The following is a 19,324-nucleotide window of genomic DNA, read 5'->3' as shown; positions in this document are numbered from 1 at the left end:
AGTGAAGTAGAGCTTCTCTTCTCCCTTCTATTGTTTTTCTCTTAAGATTCCTCTTGCATGCACATTGGCATTGAGTGGAGGTAGAGCTCTCCATAACTCAATGCACATTGGCATTGAGGTAGAGCTCTCATAGCTCCCTTCTTCCTTGCTCACTACCTAACTTGTGGATCTCCATTTGAGTGACACAAGTGGAGGTGGAGTGAGCCCCTAGCAGCCTCATATAGGGGAGTTAACCCTCATTAGGGTTGGCTAAATGCAAGTCTCCGAATCAACACTTGCATGGCATCATTCTCTTCTTCTCTCCCTCTCTTGTGCAAGGTAGTATGTTTTGATTAACACAAGGTTAAAAAATGTATATTCATTGGTTGTTCCGGTGGGTGGAAAGGTTATAAATGATATCGCCCCACTACAAATGAGATGCAAGTAAGTAGGGATGTTGTATTTGAAGAGGTGAGTAGCTGGAAGCAAAGAATCAGATAGGTGCCTTAAATGTTGAGAACTTAGAGATCAAAAGGGTCCTCAAACAATTGTGAGACTTGGGTCAGGCAAGCTGAGGTAGAATGTAGGCATTTTGATGTGCCAAGTGTGGTGATACTACAGGTGCTAAAAATGCAGCAAGTTTGCATGTATCACATAAAGGAAAAGAAAATATGGATAAGCCTTTTATAATGCATGATGTTTTAGTAGGTCACTCCTTTGTTAATAAAGATAGTGCCTCAAAACATAACCTTAATGAGGAGTTTGGGATCATGGCTGCTATTACACTTGGTGTACAATAGCAAGTTGTTGTTAAACCTAGTGTTATACAAGAGCCAAAGTAGTGTTGAGAACATTTGGCAATGATCCAGGTGTACATAAGTATACTAGAGTTAGATATCTAGTGGACATGTTGAGATATGAGGAGTATACAATCCATCATTATGCATATATAACCAAAGTTATAGAAGAGGTAGAGTCAACATGTTGTGAGGAGGCACTTGGACGTAAGCACTAGGAAGATGCTATGGATGCACGTTAGGTGCTAATGAGACATTGGATTTGGTAACTTTTCCTAAAGAAAAGAAGGTAATTGGATGTAAGTGGGTCTACAAAGTGCCCAGGAAGGCCTTAGGTCACCCAAACCACTTTGTCATGCATGGAAGGTGTGCATCATGACACCCTCTTTCTGAAGAAACCCAAGACCACCACCAGTAGACCCACTTTCTGAAGAAGCCCACAACCACCACTAGCGGACTAGCTTTCTAAAAAAAGACCATTACCACCAGCAACTTGCATTGCCATGTCCATGACCACCACTAGCAAAATGTGCACCGGGAAGACCATATTAGAGAGTTTGGGAAAATCCCATTACTTTGGGAATTTTCTCCTCAATCTACTTTTTGGTGTATCTTGAGTATACCAACTCGAAAGTTGTTGGAGAATGTGGATTTAGAACCTACTCTTCAAGAGCTTTTCAACGATATGTCACATGAGGGGGTTTGACAAAATCTTAAAAGGGTTTACCATGCCCCCCATTTTTTGATCTTGCAAAATGGGAATTGGGATTTTCCCAAACTCCCTAATATGGTCTTAGGTCCCTCTCTTTGTTGCTTCAAAATGGCAAATCTGAAGGAGCTTATCAACCCCCCACCACAGTGCGAATCCGTGCGACTAAAGTTTTTCATTGCTTCAAAATGGCCCCAACTCGCCTACTACATATAACTCTACTTCACTAAGTATGTCTCCTAGTCTTCATCTCCTCTTAACTAGCCTTTGTCTTTAAGACTCAAGTGTTCATAGGCAACTACTTTTTCTATCAAAGTAGTACTATTCTTTCCTTCATTTGGTTTTCTCTTCATGGTTTGGGCGAATTTGTGTTGTTGACTTGGTAGGCAGTAGAATTTTTTGTTGCTTCAAAACGGCAGATCGAAAGGAGCTTATCAATTTCCCATAGTGTGAATCTGTGATGCTGCTCTAGTAGACAACAAGCTAGTTGACTATTGTTGAACAAGTAAATAAAAACTATCATTTCTCCCATTAAATAGTTTTGTATATGATAAAAATATGCTAAAAATATGTATCATTTTTTCCTTAATTTTCTAATTCACATGTAATTGACATTCTTCTAATTATGGTTTTGTAGAAACATAGCAAATTGCAATCCTTGAAATTTAGACTTCCTCAAGTCTTCTCATTGATATTTGTACGAGCTTTTGCCGAGAAAACTTGACAAGTAAGAATCAATTCTTTTTTTTAACCTCATATTTTATTCCCACAAAGTGCAACTTCTTTAACTTCATTACATGTTTAAATTATTATTAAATTAAAATTCTCTCTTATTTATTTAACTTTTTGATTGAATATTGTGTCTCAAACAATGGTGCTAATTAGCAACCAAGATATTGATATTTATTATTATCTTATAACTTGCTTGATAAAAATAGGTGGTGGTTTCAATTAGCAACAAAGATATGGATATATATTATTATCTTTCTTGATAAAAAATAGGTGGTGGTTTTAAACCAAGAAATTCCAAAAAAGAGGAAATAAAATACACTTAGTGCATTATTCAGATGGAATATGCCTTCAACTCGGAACAATAAGTTGAACAGCTGGCCACCCCTGCATTAATGCAGCAAATGACCCAACACTGGAGAATCAGCCAAGGCTGTGATCGAGTTGGTCAACCCCATATCTACCCCAAGAGGGAGCTAGTGTGGTGCGTGATTTGTTGAGCTAACCATACTAGCATGGAGTGTCCACATTTGCGACCCCGTCCAACCCTCTATTACACATATTGCCAAAGATGGGGTAGTCATGAAATTAAAAATTGCTATCACTAAAGATCTACTCAAGATCGAGCCCTACCAACAAACCCCAGGCAACCGCGCTGGCCTTGCCAACACATGCACTTCATAACATGCCTCAACTAGGCTAGGAAGTGGCCCAAAGAGGAATCCCTAGGGTACCAGAGATGCCCTTACGATCCCCCCTATACTTCCACCGCAACCCCCATTACCTCGGGTCACCCCTGTTTGTCAGCTGACCTTGACGAAAATTTTCAAAGAAGGGGATGAGGGGGAAGTCATTGAAGGACCCACTTACATGCCTCTTGAACCAAACAGTCTACCCTCCTAAATTTTAAGCCATTATGTGATGTAGGGTGACCAGATGTACCTTGTATACTTAGCCATCCCAACTCCACAGGGGACGAGACACGAACACTATGGCTAAATGACCACCCATGCAATGTTATCATTACGCATGATCTCACTGTTTAGCTGTGTGTCCAATAAAAAAAGGGATGGAAAGTACTTCCGTAGGTGCTTCCACACTAACCCATTTATGCATTTGACCACATGTATAAGGACTGTCTGCCTGCTGAGAGTAGGTACAATAGGAAAAGCTCGTGAAGCTAATCTTAGCACCAACATGAACTTGCTGAGTGTAAGAGATAGCTTCATCCACACGGTCCCTCTCAATGTAGTAACCCGATTATAGAATAGACAAAGGGCCGTAGCTCAAGCTGCGTGGAGGCATCGACCTTGCAAAACCAGGGGGACATGCAAAAGTTTCAAAAGAATGTCCCAAAACAAACATGCACAAAAGAAGAACATGAAAATTGGAAAAAGGGATAGCCAAGTAGTCATTAAAAGTGGTTTGGAAGATGGCACAACCACCCATGCATCAACCTCTCCATCTGAAAAGAGGAACAACTACTACCTCATTAGGCAAAATATGGACTCTCAGTTTTTCCTCTTAAGGATTTCACACCTCTCTCTCTAGAAAAAATGGGCTCATGGTGGTGAAATTTTTGCGAATCAAATCAAAAGTTGGCAGAGATTGCACATTCAAAATTTACTCTTTGAGACCTTGCAAAAGTTACATTCCACATCATCACCAATTTGGAGACTTCTTTAATATGCGAAATTGCCCATCATGCTATATATCATTGGAAAGGTCTCAAAGAGTAGATTCCAAATGTCCAAACTCTGCTCAATTCTAAGTTGATTTGTAAAAATTTCACCATGATCCCATTTTTCTAGAGAGAGAGAGAGAGAGAGAGAGAGGAGTTGTGGAAATCCTTAAGGGGAAAAAATGAGAGTCCATATCTTGCCTAATGTTAGCCGCCCGTGCGAGGGGGCCAATTGACCCTAACCAGCTTCCCATGAAAGTTAGCCAAATAACCTAATCCGATTGAGGAAAAGGAGAGGCTAATGGCAGCCCAAGAGTTGGTCTAGGACTACCAAGCTTAACTAGAGGATGAGCCTCTAATAGCTTATCTCAAGCCATGCCCCTTGGTTTGCATTATGTGACCTACAGAGGAAGCTCAGGTATATAACAGAGAGTTCCAAGAGCAGCAGCACCCACTGCGCAACTACCCCCCACACCAGAGAAATGTAGTAGCCGAATATCTCAAAAACATAGGGGATGACTACCTCAAAAGTACAAACACAGAAGTCCAAATCCCAATACCATATACAAACAAGAGCTTGAGGCCAAGCCAAGGTGACCTTCCTCAAGGAACTACATCTTCTCCCAGAGACATTGCAGGTCTCTCATCCTTCCTCTCTTCTCAGACCCAGATCCCCATTGGCACCTTGCGTCAAGGTAGCCCAAGCTTATGGAAGAATCTAAAAGATTGGATGTAGGGATGCCTTGGAGTAGGGATGCAGGAATCCGCAGAGCTAGATAGCTCTAATGAGACTAAGGAGGATGAACTCATTGAACCCCATGGGATCATTAGCACCCCCATGGTTTGAGTCAACAAACTCGAAAAATATTTTGAAGGTGATGAACTCAATGTGGCATGTGACCCATAAACTTTGATGGGCTTTAGGTCACTGCCATCTTGGATGGAGGGGCAAGAGTAAGCATTGTCACCAAACAATGCTGGGAGAAATGGGGGGCACCAATCATGGATTACATGACCTTGTTGGTGAAACTTGCTAATAGAGCCACCACTAGGCGCATAGGTCTTTTGAAGGATTTAAAGATCAAGATCCTTGGAACCACCTTTCACCACACCTTCGTGGTGATGAACTTTGGCCAACAGCCATTTTTGTATGATTGCATCCTTGGACAACGCTTTATGAGGGGGACAAAAATGATCCATGACTGGGATACTGACCACATCTATATTCGGGGAAAGGACCAAATAGTCAAGATCAACCTATGCACTTGGAAGGTCCATCGCATAAGTGGCCAACCCTTCATAGAGGACTCAGAAACAACCACCCAGTCCACTACAGTCCACCTGTGCCAAACTTGCCACAAAACAATAGATGAGGAAAAGGATAGCGAGGAATGTGCACCCCCCCTAGAAGGGGTGCACCGGAATGCATATCCTTGCCACCTTGGACAAACTTCCGAGGTGCACATGAACTAGGTTTGCCGACAATCGATGGGCAAGAGATTACATCTCTCTACATACTTGCCCAAAGCTGCCACTCATGAGCCCAAGAAGGCCAATAATGCAAAACCATTACGGGAAAAATACTCACATAGAACTCGCAAGCCTGATGGATTCCCCGGACAAGAATGCTATGTTTTCCCTATAGACTCAGACACCCACTGTTGAGATATTCAAGCTCGATGTCAGTGTGAGCCAGCTATGCTATGTGCTGGCAGATTAGGTAGGAACATGTGTGAGACATAAATGACCGCGTGTCCAGCTGGTCATGTGTGGTGTGGACATTACATTAGGTTTACTTGTAGTGTGGACATAACACTATGTTGTGTTCTCCTTTGTGTGTGTGAGAGAGATATTGTGACTATGGCTTCTCTCCTTCTTTATGATTGATGATTATGGATTAGGGTTTGCTTCTCTTGTGTGTGTTACATCTTGCTCCTGTTTTTTATCATGGTATCAGAGCCAAGAGCTCATTAGCTGAGTTGTGAGAGTGAGTGAGAGAAGAGGGAAGAAGAAGAAAAAGCTGTGAAGGAAGCCATTGGAGCTTGGAGCAAAGGAGAAGCTGTGGAGCACACATCGGCATCAGATCTGAGAGCTAAGGACCATTGGTGAGTGTAGCAAGACCCCCTCTGCAGATTGCAGGTATCAAAGAGCAAGTTCAGTGAAGATTGAAGTGCATAGAGCAAGTGAAAAATTCTGGTTTTTTCTCAAAGCTTCCATGGAAAGCTTGAAGTGAATGTATACTCTTGGCAAATGTATACACAAAGGCACATGTATTCGGGCTTGCAAATGTATTAACAAAGTGGACACAAACAACATACAGGATCTTGAAGCAGATTGATGCATACAGATTTGAGCAAAATCAAATGAAAGTGAGTTTATGCAAAAATTTCTGGTTTTTCACAAAAACAGAAAACATACCCCCCGTGGAGGATCAATTGCAGGAGCTAGAGGCAAAATTGAGCTAAACCCTTCATACCCAAGGTAGATTAGGTCATTGCTAAGAGGCCTATCTATTCAATTGTGATTTCCCCTCTCTCTACAGCCCTCTGGAGCAGGCGGTGCATGAAGATGCAGAATTCTGGACAGTTTTCAAAGATTTCATCCTAATTCACTCATTTGGACACCAAATTGAATGCTTTAAAGCTTGGAGAGTTTAGCAAAGACATTGCTAAGGACTTGTGATGCTTGGTTGCAGCTCATTTCATGGATTTGGAGCTCATTGAAGTGATTTATCAGAGGTGTGCAGGTTTACAGAAATTCTGTCCAGAAACAGAGCATTTTTAATCAAGGCATTAATCTTTGTCTATATCAAATTGGCCTAATTCCTTTGGTACAAGTAAAGTCCTATGAGTTGCTAAACTTTTGAATCAAAAAGTTTTGGATTTGGAGAAGATTTGAAGGAGATAGAGCAATTTTAGTGAGAGGTGGTACCTGACAGGTGCAGAAAAATTCAAACCAGAGGTTACAAAAATTGGTGGTTCTCATTCCCCTTGAAGAATTGGATCAAACCCTTCTAGGATATGTTGGAGCAATGTGTTGGGAAGCTAATGCAAGTTGAATCATTGCATTTGGACAAGATTTGAAGGATTTAGAGCATAATCTTGACTGGTTACTGGCGAGAATTTACTGGCGAGAAAAAAACCAGAAAATTTTTTGTGAAGGAGTTTCATTTGATTTCAACTTTGATCGAGTGTACATTGTTGGTGAACCATTGTGGGATGTTAATGCACACAATTTGCAAGCATTTGATGTGATTTGGAGAGATTTGGAGCATTACAGGTACTTCATACATTGTAATCGAAAGGGTACATCTACTCTATTTTTTTGCAACAATGGGAGATGGTCCGATACAGATTGTTGGAGAGAAGCTTGATCGCACTAACTTTCAAGTGTGGAAGTTTCGAATGAAGAGTTTTTTGAAAGGCAAAGGTTTATGGAGTCTTGTCTCGGAGGAAGATCCAGAGCCATACCTACCTCCTCAACCAAATAATGCTCAGTTGCTGGCTCACAAGCAATGGGTAGAGCGGTCTTCGAAGGTGTTGCATTATTTCTCAATATGTGTAACAGATGCTTGCTCATTCACATCCAAGATGCAGATACACCGAAAGAAGCATGGGGTATATTATGCCGAATGTATGAGACAGACACTGGTGCAAGGAAGATACAACTAAAGCAACAGATTCACAGTGTAACACGAAGGAATAGGAGTATACATGAGTATGTTCAGGAAATCAAGGGTTATGCTGATTCCTTGTCATCAATCCATGCCCCAATGGATGATGATGATTTGGTTGCTCTCACATTGCGTGGTTTAGGCAAAGAATACAAATCTTTTGACACTTCCATCTCAGTAAGATTGGGAGGAATGCCAGACTTTAATGAGCTTGTGTCATTGCTCATTGTGGAAGAATTGAAGCTTGGCCTTGGTGGTCTGAGTGTTACAGGTGGTGCATCCTCGTCAAGCAATGATGAACATGCAAGAAATCAGGCTTTTTACTCATCTAGAGGCTTTCGAGGCAGGGGGAGATTTAACCCTCGAGGCCGTGGAGGACGTGGTTGGAATGACAGGTCTACTCAACCACAATCAAATCAGAATTTTCAGAATTCACAGTCATCATTTGGATCCCGTGGAGGTCGTGGATTTCAATCCCATAGGGGGAGATTTGGAACAGGTGCTTGTGGTAGAGGACGATGGCAAGGTCCTCAACAAAATTTGAATGGGATTGAATGTTACTATTGTGGCAAACTTGGACATTTGGCAAAAGATTGCTACAAAAAGCAGAATGATGCGAGGAATGGAAGACCACAACATGGTAATTATGCATCTACCAGTAACAATGATGGGAGTTCAAACCATCTTTTTGCAATGAAGCATGTTATGGGGACAATGGATTCTCAGAATGCTGGAGATGAGTCATGGTATATGGATTCAGGTGCCTCAAACCACATGACATGTCATGGTGAGTGGTTTGAGAAGATGCAACCATTGGATACAAATGGTTATGTGGTCACAGGAGATGATACTCAGCATCTTATAACACATGTTGGTAGTGTGCCTTTGAAGATGCATGATGGAAATGTGAAAAATATGTCAGAAGTGTTATATGTACCATCCATTACAAAGAGTTTGGCATCAGTAGGTCAAATGGTTGAGCAGGGATTACAAGTAAGATTCAATGAGAAAGGCTGTTTTGTGGAAGATTTCAAGCATGGCTGTAGATTGGTTGCCAAGGGCAAGAAGGAAGGAAGGTTGTTCAAATTAGATGCAGGCATACCTGAATTGAGTTCAGCCATGTTTTCAAAGAGCAATGGAATTGTGCAGGACATTGACATGTGGCACAAGAGGATTGGTCATGTCAATATACAGAGATTAAAGAACATGCAAACAAGGGGCATTGTCAGTGGATTGCCTCGATTCAAATATGATGGTCATATGCATGTTTGTGAAGCCTGTCAGTTTGGAAAGCAGGCAAGGTTGAGGTTTCCTAGAGAAGGAAACATGAGTAATAGACCACTTGAAATAGTGCACAGTGATGTATGGGGCCCAGCACAAAACCCATCTATCAAAGGAAGTCTATACTATGTGACATTTATAGATGACTTCAGCAGGATGACATGGATATATTTTTTGAGAGAGAAGAGTGAAGTGCTGGAAAAATTCATGGATTTCAAAGCTCTTGTAGAAAAACAATATGGCTGTTGGATTAAGTGCCTGAGAACAGATGGAGGTGGTGAATACACCTCAAAAGCATTTGAGCATTTCTTGCGGAAGCATGGGATAAGGAGACAGTTGACATGCAGGTATACACCTCAGCAGAATGGTGTGGCTGAGAGAAAGAATCGTGTCATATGTGAAGTGGCAAGGGCAATGCTCAATGAAAAGAGCATGCCAGATTACTATTGGGCAGAAGCATGTGCTACTGCAGTGTATATCCTGAACAAATCACCTACAGCAGCCATTCATGGAAGCACGCCTGAGATGCGGCTTACAGGTTACAGGCCAGATATTGGACATCTGAAAGTCTTTGGATGTGTAGCTTATGTTTATGTACCTGATGAAAGAAGACGGAAGTTGGATCCTAAAGCAGAGAAATGTGTCTTTGTTGGATATGCACAGGATCGAAAGGCTTACAAATGCTATAACCCTCAAACTAGACAAGTAGTCATCTCACGGGATGTTGTATTCGATGAGCTTGCTAGTTGGTATAAAGCCAAAGATGAGGGAGTCATTGACACACTTGAGGCGAATGTGCCTGTGAACTTGCCATCACAAGCAAGTTCTAGTTCTACTACTATGTCTGGGCCAGCAGAAGCTGAGAGTAGTAGCAGTGTACGTCCATGGTCAGGACGTCTGAGACATGAGAGTGTGAGCACTGGGAGTAGTGCTATGGATAAAGGCAAGAAGAAAGTCGAAGGAATTGGGATCACAGGTTATGAGTCCTCTAGTTCTGAGAGTTTGGATGAGGAGCTCGGGATACCTGTTGTACGCACACCTGGTGTTAGGCAGGACAGATATGTGCCACCACATGCTCGTGTTACAGGTGTACAGAGTGACCCGCATGCATTGCGGAGATCCCAGAGAGTCAGATATCCAGTGGAAAGATTGACATATAGAGATTTTGCTATGCATTATGCATACATGACATCTATGGTAAAGCATGTGGAACCTACATGCTATACAGAGGCTATTGGAGAGCATGTATGGCAGAAAGCAATGGATGTGGAGATGGACGCATTGGTCCATAATGATACATGGGACTTGGTTGCTCTACCAAAGGATAAGAATGTTATTGGATGTAAATGGGTTTACAAAGTGAAGTGCAAATCTGATGGGTCTATTGAGAGACATAAGGCAAGATTGGTAGCAAAGGGTTATGCACAGACCCAAGGATTGGATTATGATGAGACGTTTAGCCCAGTGGCTAAGATGGGCACAGTGAGAGCAGTCATTGCTATGGCTGCAGCTAATGGCTGGGAAATGCATCAGATGGATGTTAAGAATGCATTTCTGAATGGAGATCTACAAGAGGAAGTATACATGGCACAGCCAGAAGGGTATGTACACCCTAGATATCCCACTCACGTATGCAGGTTGAAAAAGGCATTGTATGGTCTGAAGCAAGCACCACGTGCTTGGAGTGATAAGATGAGCAGATATCTTATCTCACTTGGTTTTCAGACTTCTACAGCAGATTCTTCACTGTATGTGAAGAAGACACAGCATGGGATTGTTTTACTAGTCATCTATGTGGATGACTTGATTATTACAGGTGATCATAGTGCAGATGTGATGCATGTCAAGAAAGCTTTAAGTGGGAAATTTGACATGAAAGATCTTGGTGAGTTGAGATATTTCCTTGGCATTGAAGTGGTGAAAGATCATGCAGGTACTTGGTTAGTACAGCGCCAATATGCATTGGATATGGTTGCAAAGTATGGCATGACAGGGTGTAAGCCTATGAGTACACCATTGGAGCAAAATGTGAAGTTGCGGGCTGATTATGGCGAGGAATTGGATGATCCTTCCATGTACAGGAAGATGGTTGGTAGTCTCATATACATGACTATCACACGCCCAGATTTGAGTTATGCAGTGGGGCTAGTCAGCCAGTTTATGCAGAGCCCCAGGAAACCACATTTGGATGCAGTGAGACGCAGCTGATTGGGCAGGTAGCGCATATGACAGGAGGTCTACTAGTGGATATGCTTTTAGACTTGGAAGTGCCGTGGTGAGTTGGAGTAGCAAAAAGCAACCTACAGTTGCTTTATCCAGTACAGAGGCTGAGTACAGGGGTGCTGCCATTGCTACTTGTGAGGCTATATGGTTAAAGAGTCTCTTGGCAGATTTATGTGAGCCTCTTGATGGCAAAGTTGTCATACATTGTGACAACATGAGCAGTATACAGCTGGCAAAGAATCCAGTGTTTCATGCGAGGACCAAACACATAGAGGTCCATTATCACTTTGTCAGAGAGAAGGTGCTGGATGGTACAGTTGATCTTCAGTATGTGAAGACTGATGAGCAGGTGGCAGACATCTTCACGAAGCCACTTAGCAGGGAGAAGTTTGAGTACTTTCGGACTATGTTGGGAGTACATGGGATGAGCTTGAGGGGGAGTGTTGAGAGTCTTGATATCCCAAGCTCATCTACATCTTCATCGGCAGTACATCATGAGCTTGAGAGGGGCTGTTGAGATATTCAAGCTCGATGTCAGTGTGAGCCAGCTATGCTATGTGCTGGCAGATTAGGTAGGAACATGTGTGAGACATAAATGACCGCGTGTCCAGCTGGTCATGTGTGGTGTGGACATTACATTAGGTTTACTTGTAGTGTGGACATAACACTATGTTGTGTTCTCCTTTGTGTGTGTGAGACAGATATTGTGACTATGGCTTCTCTCCTTCTTTATGATTGATGATTATGGATTAGGGTTTGCTTCTCTTGTGTGTGTTACATCTTGCTCCTGTTTTTTATCACCCACTGGCTTAAACATGTAGGGGTAGTTAAAGCACATGAATACTTCAACAAGTCTGGCAAAAGGAGTTCACCAATACCTCCCTCTTGGTCCACACGACTACCCCCAAACCAATCAAACCTATTGACCCCCCCAACCCGAACCCCAAAAGCTTTTCTGCTCTACGTGCAAAGCATGCAACAAGAAGTTAGTGCTTGAGAGAAAGAGGCCAAAGTGTAATAGAAGAGGAAAGTGCTAACGCGGAGGAGACTAAACAAGTCCCCAAACACTTAGGACCTTTAATATGGCCGATTGATTTCTACAATACGACTCGACCCTAAGGCCTCACATAGGGGAGTTAACCCTTCATAGCCATGGACTATTGCATGAAATGGATCGAGGCAAGGGCTACCCGCAAATTCTTGTATGAGTTAGTGATCACTTGCTTTGGATGCCCTCTTGAGATCATGAGCAACAATGGCACACACTTCATCAATGAGGTAATACAATTCCTCTTACAAAAATTCCTAGTCACTGATAGAAAGTCCTCCCCTTACTACCCCCAAGCCAATAGCCAGGCAGAAAGCACAAATAAAGTCCTTTACCAAAACAGTCGAGGCCAACCAAAATGATTGGGAACAAAAATTGCATGCGGCACCTGGGCCTATCAAACATCCTATAGAGCTACCACCAAAGCAACACCCTTCACTTTAACCTACGGTACTTGTGCGATCCCACTGCCCCTCTGCGCATCAGATTCTCGGATGGTAGTAGCAGCGGAAGTAGCTTCCTCTTGCGCGGGGCAGGGTTTCTCACTTGGGGCCTCACCCTCGAATGTCCGGTCATGAGACTAAGCTGGTGGTCATTTCCGAAAACCAAAACCGAGAAAATTTCCCATGCCTGGAAAGCGGGGACGATTCCACCATTTTTATTTTCTTAACGAATTCTTTTAACGAGGTCAAGATACTGAACTACCTTCATCTGATAAAACCAGATAGAAGGGAAACTATTACAGACTTAACTTTGAAGGAATCAACGCTTTTTCCTAATTGAATCAGGCACAGCCGTTGATTTATTCTTTAGAGAAGTCTTCAGGATTCTAATTAACTACTTGAGTTCTAAGCATATTCCTATTAATCAATTTTATTATTAAAACTCTACTGATTCCATCCAACCCATGGGTTAGCCATCGCCCAACCACTGGAATAGTAGAACTAGACAAGTACTCACCCACCCTTAATTGAAATCCTTTCTTAACTTTTGCTTTAGAATACAGATACTCACACACTCCTCTTTAAACTTTAGTTTATAAAACAATCCATTAACAAACAATTACTGGTTATAGATGTCATAACTCAAAATTTCCATTCAATCCTTGTTTCTCACAAAATTGTATCTCTGGACTCTCCGTTTGAGACCAGCAAGTCAACAACAAGATCCAATAAACAGATTACAATAATTTTCTCGTCATCATTCATATATACATCTTCCACGACATACGCATGGGTGTCCTAAGCCGCGAGCCCGTGCATCGCCTGCTGGTCAGAACCCTCCAGGATCCTCCTTAGGTGTCCTGGCACTTCACTCGGGGAGGACCGCTTCGTCGGCCCTCGCCCATCGTACTGGAAGCACACCATTTTACACCATACCCAGGCTGGTCAAGACCTGGGTAGGTTTTTGTCGTGTGAGCCGTCCTTTGAACACTCCCCACCACCAGCTGTTGCAACCAAACTTCCCTTAGAAAAAACACATATACCAATTGCTCCCTCCACTAGCATTCTAGCATAAGACAGTCCTTTAAGAAAACAAGGTTTCTAAGCAAGTTTTCAGTTTTGATTTTCTTTTGAATACAATGGATATATCTTAATTCCGTATCCCAAGACTTCTAGATCACAGGTCTGGATTCCCAAGCAGAATTCCTCAAATTTTGTAATCTTGATCCTCTGATAAAAAATCAAAGATCTCAACTTAGTTTCAGATTTGGTGGGTGATTTGAGTATAGATTACTGAACTAGTCACATCGTCTTTTCTTGAAACTGATGAAGGAGTTACGTCTTGGTCATAGTCTGATTCAGGGTTTGAGTCTGGAAAGGTTCTCCCTGAACTATCTTTCTCGAAGGGTAATATTTCAATTACTACTTTATTGAATTTCATTCATTAAGTATTTTGCTTAACTGAATTCAAAACTAATCACGAATTCTTATGAGGAATAAATTAATCATTTATCTAAAATTTCGACTTCAATAGTTTTTCTGAATTTTCTCATTACCATCCTAGAGAATATGAAACGGTATAATTTTCCTTCGCTGAGTATTTACTTATTCATTTTTCCAATATTCATGGGATTTAAACATAGGATTAAAGTGAACTCTTATTACCATCCTAGAGAATATGAAACGGTATAATTTTCCTTCACTGAGTATTTACTTATTCATTTTTCCAATATTCATGGGATTTAAACATAGGATAAAAGTGAACTCTTATTTTGATATAAAAAATTATGTATACATCTATTTATGCATAAAATCCAACTTCTATGGAAATAACACTTTTATAAAAAAGAAAATCCTTTATGCATAAAAATCAATTTTGATGAAACTAACACTTTTATAATAAAAAAATCTTTTATGAATCTATTTATGCATAAAAATCAATATTGATGAAAGTAACACTTTTATAATTAAAAAAAAATTCTTTTATGCATCATTTTATGCATAAAAATTTCTTTTATGCATCATTTTATTCATAAAAATCAATACTAGTGAAAGTAACACTTTTATAATAAAAAAATTCTTTTATGCATCATTTTATGCATAAAAATCAATATTAGTGAAAGTAACACTTTGATAATAATAAAAAATTCTTTTATGCATCTATTTATGCATAAAAATCAATATTAGTGAAAGTAACACTTTTATAATAAAAAAAATTCTTTTATGCATCTATTTATGCATAAAAATCAATATTGATGAAAGTAACACTTTTATAATGAAAAAATTCTTTTATGCATCATTTTATGCATAAAAATCAATATTGATGAAAGTAACACTTTTATAATAATAAAAATTCTTTTATGCATCTATTTATGCATAAAAGTCAATATTGATGAAAGTAACACTTTTATAATAAAAAATTCTTTTATGCATCTATTTATGCATAAAAATCAATATTGATGAAAGTAACACTTTTATAATAAAAAAAATTCTTTTATATATCTATTTATGCATAAAATTCAATATTGATGAAAGCAACACTTTTATAATAAAAAAATTCTTTTATGCATCATTTTATGCATAAAAATCAATATTGATGAAAGTAACACTTTTATAATAAAAAAATTCTTTTATGCATCATTTTATGCATAAAAATCAATATTACTGAAAGTAACACTTTTATATTAAAAAAATATCCAATATGCATCTTTCTATACATAGAATTTAAATCTAATGAAAATCACTCTTTTATAATAAAAAAATAATCACTATGCATCTTTCTATGCATAGAATTTAAATCTAATGAAAATCACTCTTTTATAATAAAACAAATAATCAATATGCATCTTTCTATGCATAGAATTTAAATCTAATGAAAATCACTCTTTTATAATAAAAAATAACCAATATGCATCTTTCTATGCATAGAATTTAAATCTAATGGAAATAACACTTTTAGAATAAATATATTTCTACTATGCATTTTTCTATGCATAGAATGAAAATGACACTTTTAGAATACACAAACGATAGGGATTATTCTTTTAGAATAATAAAAGATGAAACTTATTTCACAAAATTTTAGAAAATTTTGCCATAACCTCCTTTGTATGGCTGACCATTTTTAAAATTTTTCTACTTTAATTTACTTAAAAATTAACCCCAATTGGTTTTAAGCACTCTAAACTAATCAATTTTTCCTACTTTAATTTACTTAAAAATTAACCCCAATTGGTTTTAAGCACTCTAAACTAATCAATTTTCACTTTTAAAAGAGAAACAATATGAAAAGTTTAATTCCAACTATTAGATCACTTAACTAGGATAAAGAAGGGCTGATTTTAAGAATGAGAGAGGGGGAAAGCCTTTCCAACAAGGCATAGCATCGATTTATCATTTCAACAAAACAAAAATTAGAAAACCATTAAAGAGTAAAGAAAAATATAAGATTTCTAACTTACATGAATTCTGGGAGCTTTCCTTTGGCTTGATGGTTTGAGGGATCTACTCTTGTTTGCAACAAGAGTGGCCACCAAATCTTTAGAAGAGGGAATGGTCAAAAACTAGTGAATTATTAAGAAATTCACAGCTCTTGGATCTTGGGAGGAGTAGAGTAATAGTGCATAAAACACTATTAAGCTTCAACAAAGGGGGAGGCTTCTATTGTTCTTTCTTAAATAATGCATATGATACCCATATCACATAGCAAATATCCAAGTAACACATTAATGCCACCTCATCATAATCAATCTTCTTGCACCATGATCGTGCTTCTTAGACTAAGATGGTATTATGCACAATGAGAATGTGAAATGAATCAGATAGATGAAAATGAACGAAGAATGGATGGAGATGTATGTATGTGAAAGAATGGATGTAGATACATGTATGTGAAAGAATGGATGTAGATGTATGTATGTGAAGGATGTATGTGAAAGGAAAGATGTATGTGTATGTGATAAGTATGGATGTGGATGTATGAAAGTGGATGTAGAAATGGGAGTATGGATGTAGATATGGATGTGGATGTATGGAAGTATGTATGTGGATGTGGATGTATGAATGTGAATGTGGATGTGGATGTGGATGTAGATGCGGATGTGGATGTATGTATGTGGATGTGGATGTATGAATGTGGATGTGGAAATGGATGTATGCATGTGGATGTATGGAAGTATGTATGTGGATGTGGATGTATGAATGTGAATGTGGATGTGGATGTATGAATGTGAATGTGGATGTGAATGTATGGATGTGGATGTGTGTATGTGGATGTATGGATGTGGATGTATGGAAGTATGTATGTGGATGTGGATGTATGAATGTGAATGTGGATATGGATGTATGGATGTAGATGCGGATGTGGATGTATGTATGTGGATGTGGATGTATGAATGAGGATGTGAAAATGGATGTATGAATGTGGATGTGAAAATGGATGTATGGATGTGGATGTGGATGTATGAATGAGGATGTGAAAATGGATGGACGTGGATGTATGAATGTGAATGTGGATGTGGATGTATGGATGTGGATGTATGAATGTGGATGTGAAAATGGATGTATGTATGTGGACGTGAAAATGGATGTATGGATGTAGATGTGGATGTATGGATGTGAATGTGGATGTGGATGTGGATGTATGGATGTAGATGCGGATATGGATGTATGTATGTGGATGTGGATGTATGAATGAGGATGTGAAAATGAATGTATGAATGTGGATGTGAAAATGGATGTATGGATGTTGATGTGGATGTATGAATGAGGATGTGAAAATGGATGTGTATGAATGTGAATGTGGATGTGGATGTATGAATGTGGAATGTGGATATGGATGTATGGATGTGAATGTAAATGTGGATGTATAGATGTAGATATGGAATGTGGATGTGGACGTATGAATGTGGATGTGGAAATGGATGTATGCATGTGGATGTGGAAATGGATGTATGGATGTGGATGTGGATGTGGATATGGATGTATGAATGTGGATGTGGATGTATGGATGTGGATATGGATGTGTATATATGAATGCGGATGTGGAATTGGATGTATGATGTGGATGTACAAATGTAGATGTGTATGTAGAATAACGAATGCGAATGTGTATGTGAAATGATGTGTCTCGTTGATATAAGATGTAAATGAATGAGATGTATGGATGTGAATGAATGTGGATGTGGATGTATGGATGTGGATATGGATGTGTATGTATGAATGCGGATGTGGAATTGGATGTATGATGTGGATGTACAAATGTGGATGTGTATGTAGAATAACGAATGCGAATGTGTATGTGAAATGACGTGTCTCGTTGATATAAGATGTGAATGAATGAGATGTAATGAGAAATGGATGTGATGAGACGTAATGTAATTTAAGAAAGATAGGAATGGATGTTATGTGAAGTGAATGGATCTGATGTGATGGGATGGAAAATGACGTATCTGGTTAAGGATGGATATGCATATGATTTGGATTTGGGTTAAGTAACATGGATTGATGTGGAACAATCTGGGGAAAGACGAGAGTTCATTATACAAACTGTAATTGTGATTTGTAAATGATTGTTTTATGTCAAGAATGTTGGGGAAGCATTTTGACCGTCTTGTGATTAAAGTCGTGGAAACCTATCTAATAAAGTTGCAAAACTGCTATGATGCAGAGTCAATGGAGGACGTCTCGCGTAGCAAGGTTGGCCGAGGTCTTGACCAGCCTCGGTTCGATTTAACTGGTGAGCTTCCGGTACGGTGGATGAGGGACCAAGGAAGCGGCCTATGAGTGAAGCGCTAGGTGACCTGCGAAGGAGCCTAGAGGGTGCTGACCATACGGTGCTCGGGCTCTGGGTCACCGAAGATACCCACACGTGCATTGTGGAAGATATTGGAACAAGGAGTAAGAGTTGTTTTCTGAAACCGTGCATGGATCTGGTTGATTGACCTTGTTGGTCCTCAATGGATGAGTCCATAGCTCTTTTATATGGATCTGTTGGTTGATCTTGCTGATCTTCAACAGAGATTCCATCTTGGTTTTTTATAAGTGATTGTATTGCCGGGCACTATGAGCTAGGAACTATTGAAAAGGCCCCTGAACAGGTGATGAGCGTTCTGGTTGCCAATAATGCCATAAGTACACCGATGTTGGAAATAAGGATTCAACCAGAGATTTTGAGGATTGTGATCAGTGACACAATGGTTTCATTAAATGATTGTTTTAAAGATAGCTGATGCTGAGAAAAAGGCAATTTCATATTGGGTGTGTAAGTAGTGTGACTAGTTTTATATTTGCATGATAGGGGCCCTGGGAACTCTTTTCCCTAGTACCCGGGACAAAACCTAACCAAATTTCTAATTGGATCCCATCACTATGTGGTTGGGCGGTTGGCTAACCCATGGGGCTGAGGCTGGACTGATGGATCCGTAAAATGAGACTCAATTTCTATTGTAGTACGCTAGATGAAGTAAATCCCGGATAGTAATTGTTCTATGGAAAAAGGAATCAACGGCTGTGCCTCTCAATGGGGAAAAAAGCGTTGATCTCTATGATCCAAGTGCAAGTTTCTTTCTTGATCTAACCAAGTGACTTTAGGTTTGGTTGGATCAGTTTGGTCAGTAATAATGACCCTGACTACGTTAGAGTTAAATTTTATCCTAGAGGAATCACCTGTGCTTTCCGGGCAAGGGAAGTTTTTCTAAGTTCGATTTTGGAAGAACCGAGGAATTAGTCACCTGTTCGAATATCCATGGGCGAGGCCCCAA

This window comes from Cibotium barometz, chromosome 25 (assembly GCF_041138505.1).
Source record: "Cibotium barometz isolate CiBa-2024 chromosome 25, ASM4113850v1, whole genome shotgun sequence".
Taxonomy (NCBI): domain Eukaryota; kingdom Viridiplantae; phylum Streptophyta; class Polypodiopsida; order Cyatheales; family Cibotiaceae; genus Cibotium; species Cibotium barometz.
The sequence above is the reverse complement of the archived record's forward strand: the minus strand, read 5'-3'. Positions refer to the sequence as shown.